Here is a 7346-nt window from a genome sequence, read left to right as displayed (position 1 = left end):
GCCCTAGGCCTATCAGTATAGTCAGGTCAGTCACCGGACAGAACCGTGCCCTAGGCCTATCAGTATAGTCAGGTCAGTCACCGGACAGAACCGTGCCCTAGGCCTATCAGTATAGTCAGGTCAGTCACCGGACAGAACCGTGCCCTAGGCCTATCAGTATAGTCAGGTCAGTCACCGGACAGAACCGTGCCCTAGGCCTATCAGTATAGTCAGGTCAGTCACCGGACAGAACCGTGCCCTAGGCCTATCAGTATAGTCAGGTCAGTCACCGGACAGAACCGTGCCCTAGGCCTATCAGTATAGTCAGGTCAGTCACCGGACAGTACCGTGCCCTAGGCCTATCAGTATAGGCAGGTCAGTCACTGGACAGAACCGTGCCCTAGGCCTATCAGTATAGGCAGGTCAGTCACCGGACAGGCAGGTCAGTCACCGGACAGAACCGTTTTTCAATTTATTTATTTTTTAAATTAAAGTTAACGATCCCCCGTTAAATGTTTACACCTTAATTCTAGACCCTACCTGTGACGCCCTTCTAGATTCCTCCAGTTTTATTGTTTACTTCCTTGTCCAGTCCCTTCAAGCTGCGAGTGCTGCCTACCCATGATGCCAGTAAGGTGGTGGCTAGTGGTCCAGGTCTAACCACTGGAGTGCCAGCCAGCTTTCCAGTGGAGTTCACCATCGATGCCAAGGACGCAGGAGAGGGACAACTATCCGTCCAGATCACAGTGAGTTCACCTGAGGGTTGTATTGTGGTTCTCGAAGCAGGCTGGACTTTCGAGAAACATATAACGGCTAGTGTCTCGGCGGTGGTCGGGGGGGGTGGGGTCCCGGTCACCCTCCCTTTTACAGGTAACTGTAGACGGTCAGTAGCACTGCTCTATGGATGGTCCCGGTAACTGTAGACGGTCAGTATCACTGCTCTATGGATGGTCCCGGTAACTGTAGACGGTCAGTATCACTGCTCTATGGATGGTCCCGGTAACTCTCCCTTTAACAGCCTGGTAAATGCATAGTAAATAAACACTACATATGTAGGAACAATTTAGTCTTAAACAAGAGAACCAAAGAAGGAAGTAGGAAGTACTACGTACTTAGTAGTAACATATGTAAATACATGTAGCTTATTACTATGTGAATGTGTAGTAACGTCAGTCTCTTTAAAGAGTAATACCTAAAACACCAACATCCTCTTGGTCTTCTCTGTAGGGCGAAGTGTCGTCTTTTCACACAGAATGTACACTGCTCAAAAAAATAAAGGGAACACTTAAAGAGATTTTAATAAGAATATTTCATTCAGATCTAGGATGTGTTATTTTAGTGTTCCCTTTATTTTTTTTGAGTAGTGTAGTTACTTGTGAGGGACCACTGCGTTGATGACTCCATCCCACAAAGACAACGGCAAATCTGTCCTTGATCTCATTCAGTTTTTTATTTTTAACAACAAACATTATTACCACGTTCTCACTAACAGCGTAGGAAGGAAGGAAGAGGACTGTGAAATGAAGCCATTTTTTTCATGGAGTCTAAAGCAGTGGTTACCTCCACAGGCAACTAACTATAATGTATCTATGGAAACACCACTTCATCCTACAGCCCTGTCACTACAAACTAGCATCATGGGTAATGGATATAGAAATAACATGAGGAGATTATCAGCTAAATGATTATTAAGCTCATTTAAGTGGAAGTGATTATTTAGCTCATTTAAGTGGTAGTGATTATTTAGCTCATTTAAGTGGTAGTGATTATTTAGCTCATTTAAGTGGTAGTGATTATGAAGCTCATTTAAGTGGTAGTGATTATGAAGCTCATTTAAGTGGTAGTGATTATGAAGCTCATTTAAGTGGTAGTGATTATGAAGCTCATTTAAGTGGTAGTGATTATGAAGCTCATTTAAGTGGTAGTGATTATGAAGCTCATTTAAGTGGTAGTGATTATGAAGCTCATTTAAGTGGTAGTGATTATGAAGCTCATTTAAGTGGTAGTGATTATGAAGCTCATTTAAGTGGTAGTGATTATGAAGCTCATTTAAGTGGTAGTGATTATGAAGCTCATTTAAGTGGTAGTGATTATGAAGCTCATTTAAGTGGTAATAAATGATTAACTGCAGCGTGTGAGTGTTTCTTTGGTAGTACTTTTGAAAGAGCCTGGTGTGACGCCCTATTCACGTAGTAATCAGCTGCTACTTGTACTTTTGGGACAAATGGTTTACTATATATTTAGTCTTAGTCAATTTGACAAAATATTTTTGTTATTTGAATAATAAATGAGCCCTTTTAAAATGTACTTTCACTTGAATCACATCCGTATTGCATCATTTGACCTAACAAGTATAAATCACTGACTTCCATGTTCTCAAACCTGCATGTCCTTGTCCTACCAACAGATTGTTCTGCATAACATCCTATCACATGATTTCTTTCCCCCAGCCAATTGGCAGAAGAACACATTACTCAACAGCAGATTAAACAACACACCCCATGCCAGGACTCCAGACAAACATTTTCCTCAGTTTAACCAGTGACACACATTTTTTCCCCCCAGTTGGTGCCACCAGATCATGATTTGGTCGAAACAATTTCTTTCTGCGGCGTCGCGCAAAACAAAAACCAGTAATTTGCTTTCGACTAAAATACACGACTGTCTCTTTTAAATATCTTTCAAAGAATGAGTGATTCAAGATATTGATGTGCCGTCCTAATGAATTGTGGGTTATTTTGGGGGCTAATTGACCACACGAGGAAGTGAGAATTCAAAACACATTAGCTAGATTGTAGTAAACTAACAGGAAGTATAGTACTCGCTGCCAGTAGTCATGTAGTAAACTAACAGGAAGTATAGTACTCGCTGCCAGTAGTCATGTAGTAAACTAACAGGAAGTATAGTACTCGCTGCCAGTAGTCATGTAGTAAACTAACAGGAAGTATAGTACTCGCTGCCAGTAGTCATGTAGTAAACTAACAGGAAGTATAGTACGCGCTGCCAGTGGTCATGAAGTATAGTACTCACTGCCAGTGGTCATGTAGTAAACTAACAGGAAGTATAGTAGTAACAGTAAATGTAATGTTCTCATTAAAGTTGTAGCCTGCCAACCTATACACTTGACATGGCCAATTGTGCGTTATATATATAACATCTTGGTTGTAAAATAGTTGCTTGTGAGCTTAATATTAAGATGACAAATAATGAATTACTGGGTGAGTTAGGGAGTTTTTCCTAGCCACCGTGCTTCTACACCTCCATTGCTTGCTGTTGGGGGTTTTAGGCTGGGTTTCTGTACAGCACTTTGAGATATCAGCTGATGTACGAAGGGCTTTATAAATGCATTTGATTTGATTTGTTAAGCAGGATCACTTGTGTAATAGGTCTGAAACATTGTTTTTCTCAGGACCAAGATGGGAAGCCGAAGAGGGTTGGTATCCAGGACAACCGTGACGGGACCTACCTGGTGTCCTACGTACCTGACAAGGTGGGGCGGTACACCATCGTGATCAGAATACGGAGGAGATGAGATCCCTGCCTCGCCCTACCGGGTCAGAGCCACGTCCTCAGGAGACGCCAGCAAATGCACCGTCGCAGGTGAGGGAGTCGTCATGGGTGTCTGACGTGACCTGCATTCTGGACCTCAAGCTCATCCAATCACGGAGCACCGCAAATTTACATTTTTTTTACATTCGCTAGTTTTTGGCAGAAAGGAAACTATATGTTAACTAGAGAACTCTTTGGGCTCAAAGTTAGAAACACAGTGTTCTGTAATCTTAGCACCGGTGTTGAGCCCTGTGGAGGTAATGTTACACACTGGTCCTTCCAGACTGATAGGATATACTTTCCTCTCCCGAGGGGGGGGTGGTGTGTGTGTATCGTGGACAAAAGGTTTTGCTACACAGAATCAAATGGATACAACGCACATTAGAATAACATCCTACATGCCTCTGATGTTCATCTGAGCTTTTCAGTTACAATTTTCTTCTCCTGACTTCTCTTTTTATCTGTTATTCCGACCAGGTCCTGGTATCGCCCCGTCATCGCGGTCGGGGAAGAGGTGGGCTTTGTGGTGAACGCTAAGGCAGCTGGGAAGGGGAAGGTGACATGTATCGTGGTGACGCCCGGATGGGACCGAGGTGGAGGCTGATGTCATCCAGAACGAGGACGGAACATTCGATATCTTCTACACCGCACCGACCCCGGGAACTATGTCATATACGTACGGTTTGGAGGGGGAGAACGTCCCAAGAGCCCCTTCAAAGTCATGGTGAGATGCAGGGTAGTGGAATTCTACTGTTGGGGAAGATGCAGGGTTGTGGAACTATACTGTTGGGGGGTGCAGGGTAGTGGAATTCTACTGTTGGGGGAAGATGCAGGGTTGTGGAACTATACTGTTGGGGGGTGCAGGGTAATGGAATTCTACTGTTGGGGAGATGCAGGGTCGTGGAAGGATGCTGCCGGGGGATGCAGGGTCGTGGAAGGATGCTGCCGGGGATGCAGGGTTGTGGAACTATACTGTTGGGGGGGAGATGCAGGGTCGTGGAAGGATGCTGCCGGGGGATGCAGGGTCGTGGAAGGATGCTGCCGGGGGATGCAGGGTCGTGGAAGGATGCTGCCGGGGGGGATGCAGGGTCGTGGAAGGATGCTGCCGGGGATGCAGGGTCGTGGAAGGATGCTGCCGGGGATGCAGGGTCGTGGAAGGATGCTGCCGGGGATGCAGGGAAGGATGCTGCCGGGGGATGCAGGGAAGGATGCTGCCGGGGGATGCAGGGAAGGATGCTGCCGGGGGATGCAGGGAAGGATGCTGCGGGGATGCAGGGAAGGATGCTGCCGGGGATGCAGGGAAGGATGCTGCCGGGGGATGCAGGGAAGGATGCTGCCGGGGGATGCAGGGAAGGATGCTGCCGGGGGATGCAGGGAAGGATGCTGCCGGGGATGCAGGGAAGGATGCTGCCGGGGGATGCAGGGAAGGATGCTGCCGGGGATGCAGGGTCGTGGAAGGATGCTGCCGGGGATGCAGGGTCGTGGAAGGATGCTGCCGGGGATGCAGGGTCGTGGAAGGATGCTGCCGGGGGATGCAGGGTCGTGGAAGGATGCTGCCGGGGGATGCAGGGTCGTGGAAGGATGCTGCCGGGGGATGCAGGGTCGTGGAAGGATGCTCTAATATGTTATGAAAATGCATCCCTGTGTCTTTGTCTGATCCTGTGCAGACATTTTGGATCCTGTTTCAGTTGTGATGGTGATAAGATCATGTCTTTTTAGATTGTGTGTGAAACCTGACATGGTTGTGATTCCCCAGGCGACTGATGAGGATCCAATGATGCAGCAACAGTCAGCCAATCAGCAGTCAGCTGCTCCTGGAGCCGCCGGATTCCAGCCATGGGTACAGAGTAGAGAAACACCTCTATCCATCTCCCTTCCTTCCTTCCTTCCTTCCTTCCAGCCCTGGGTACAGAGTAGAGAAACACCTCTATCCATCTCCCTTCCTTCCTTCCAGCCCTGGGTACAGAGTAGAGAAACACCTCTATCCATCTCCCTTCCTTCCTTCCAGCCCTGGGTACAGAGTAGAGAAACACCTCTATCCATCTCCCTTCCTCCTCCTTCCTTCCTTCCTTCCTTCCTTCCTTCCTTCCTTCCTTCCTTCCTTCCTTCCAGCCCTGGGTACAGAGTAGAGAAACACCTCTATCCATCTCCCTTCCTTCCTTCCAGCCCTGGGTACAGAGTAGAGAAACACCTCTATCCATCTCCCTTCCTCCTCCTTCCTTCCTTCCTTCCTTCCTTCCTTCCAGCCCTGGGTACAGAGTAGAGAAACACCTCTATCCATCTCCCTTCCTTCCTTCCTTCTTTCCTTCCTTCCAGCCCTGGGTACAGAGTAGAGAAACACCTCTATCCATCTCCCTTCCTTCCAGCCCTGGGTACAGAGTAGAGAAACACCTCTATCCATCTCCCTTCCTTCCAGCCCTGGGTACAGAGTAGAGAAACACCTCTATCCATCTCCCTTCCTTCCTTCCTTCCAGCCCTGGGTACAGAGTAGAGAAACACCTCTATCCATCTCCCTTCCTTCCTTCCTTCCAGCCCTGGGTACAGAGTAGAGAAACACCTCTATCCATCTCCCTTCCTTCCTTCCTTCCAGCCCTGGGTACAGAGTAGAGAAACACCTCTATCCATCTCCCTTCCTTCCTTCCTTCCAGCCCTGGGTACAGAGTAGAGAAACACCTCTATCCATCTCCCTTCCTTCCTTCCTTCCAGCCCTGGGTACAGAGTAGAGAAACACCTCTATCCATCTCCCTTCCTTCCTTCCTTCCTTCCTTCCAGCCCTGGGTACAGAGTAGAGAAACACCTCTATCCATCTCCCTTCCTTCCTTCCAGCCCTGGGTACAGAGTAGAGAAACACCTCTATCCATCTCCCTTCCTTCCTTCCAGCCCTGGGTACAGAGTAGAGAAACACCTCTATCCATCTCCCTTCCTTCCTTCCTTCCTTCCTTCCTTCCTTCCAGCCCTGGGTACAGAGTAGAGAAACACCTCTATCCATCTCCCTTCCTCCTCCTTCCTTCCTTCCTTCCTTCCTTCCTTCCTTCCTTCCTTCCTTCCTTCCTTCCAGCCCTGGGTACAGAGTAGAGAAACACCTCTATCCATCTCCCTTCCTTCCTTCCTTCTTTCCTTCCTTCCAGCCCTGGGTACAGAGTAGAGAAACACCTCTATCCATCTCTCTTCCTTCCAGCCCTGGGTACAGAGTAGAGAAACACCTCTATCCATCTCCCTTCCTTCCAGCCCTGGGTACAGAGTAGAGAAACACCTCTATCCATCTCCCTTCCTTCCTTCCTTCCAGCCCTGGGTACAGAGTAGAGAAACACCTCTATCCATCTCCCTTCCTTCCTTCCTTCCAGCCCTGGGTACAGAGTAGAGAAACACCTCTATCCATCTCCCTTCCTTCCTTCCTTCCAGCCCTGGGTACAGAGTAGAGAAACACCTCTATCCATCTCCCTTCCTCCCTTCCTTCCTTCCTTCCAGCCCTGGGTACAGAGTAGAGAAACACCTCTATCCATCTCCCTGTTTTTTTGGGCTAATATTCTACCGCTCTCTGATCGTACACTGGAGAAACGGGTGTCCCATGCCATGTTAGTTCCATTTCGTTATCTAGTCTCCATCCTGCCCTCGTTGTCAGTCAGCGCCCCCCAACCGTGGCACCATGCCAGACCCATTACAGTGGAAACACGGGACGCCTCTCTCCTGTTCCTACCACAATAGGACTGTGTGGGATCACACACATATTCCTCGACTACTAAGGTTCAGTATGTTGGAACGGAGAGGGATTTTTCCTTGCTTTTCTTCCGAGAACACAGACGCACATCTTTCATCGT

At 48.0% G+C, this 7346-nt stretch overlaps 1 long non-coding RNA gene across 1 annotated transcript; it reads left to right on the top strand.

Moving 5' to 3' along the window:
• Positions 1–564: 564 nt before the first annotated feature.
• On the top strand, positions 565–4108 carry LOC124030673. The gene is made up of 3 exons (XR_006838011.1): positions 565–725; positions 3389–3579; positions 4006–4108. It is a non-coding gene; the product is annotated as an uncharacterized LOC124030673 (long non-coding RNA).
• The last annotated feature ends 3238 nt before the right edge of the window (positions 4109–7346 follow it).

This window comes from Oncorhynchus gorbuscha, unplaced genomic scaffold, assembly GCF_021184085.1.
Source record: "Oncorhynchus gorbuscha isolate QuinsamMale2020 ecotype Even-year unplaced genomic scaffold, OgorEven_v1.0 Un_scaffold_13663, whole genome shotgun sequence".
In the NCBI taxonomy this organism is placed as follows: domain Eukaryota; kingdom Metazoa; phylum Chordata; class Actinopteri; order Salmoniformes; family Salmonidae; genus Oncorhynchus; species Oncorhynchus gorbuscha.
Note: the sequence above shows the minus strand (reverse complement) of the source record. Positions and strands in the feature narration are given on the sequence as shown.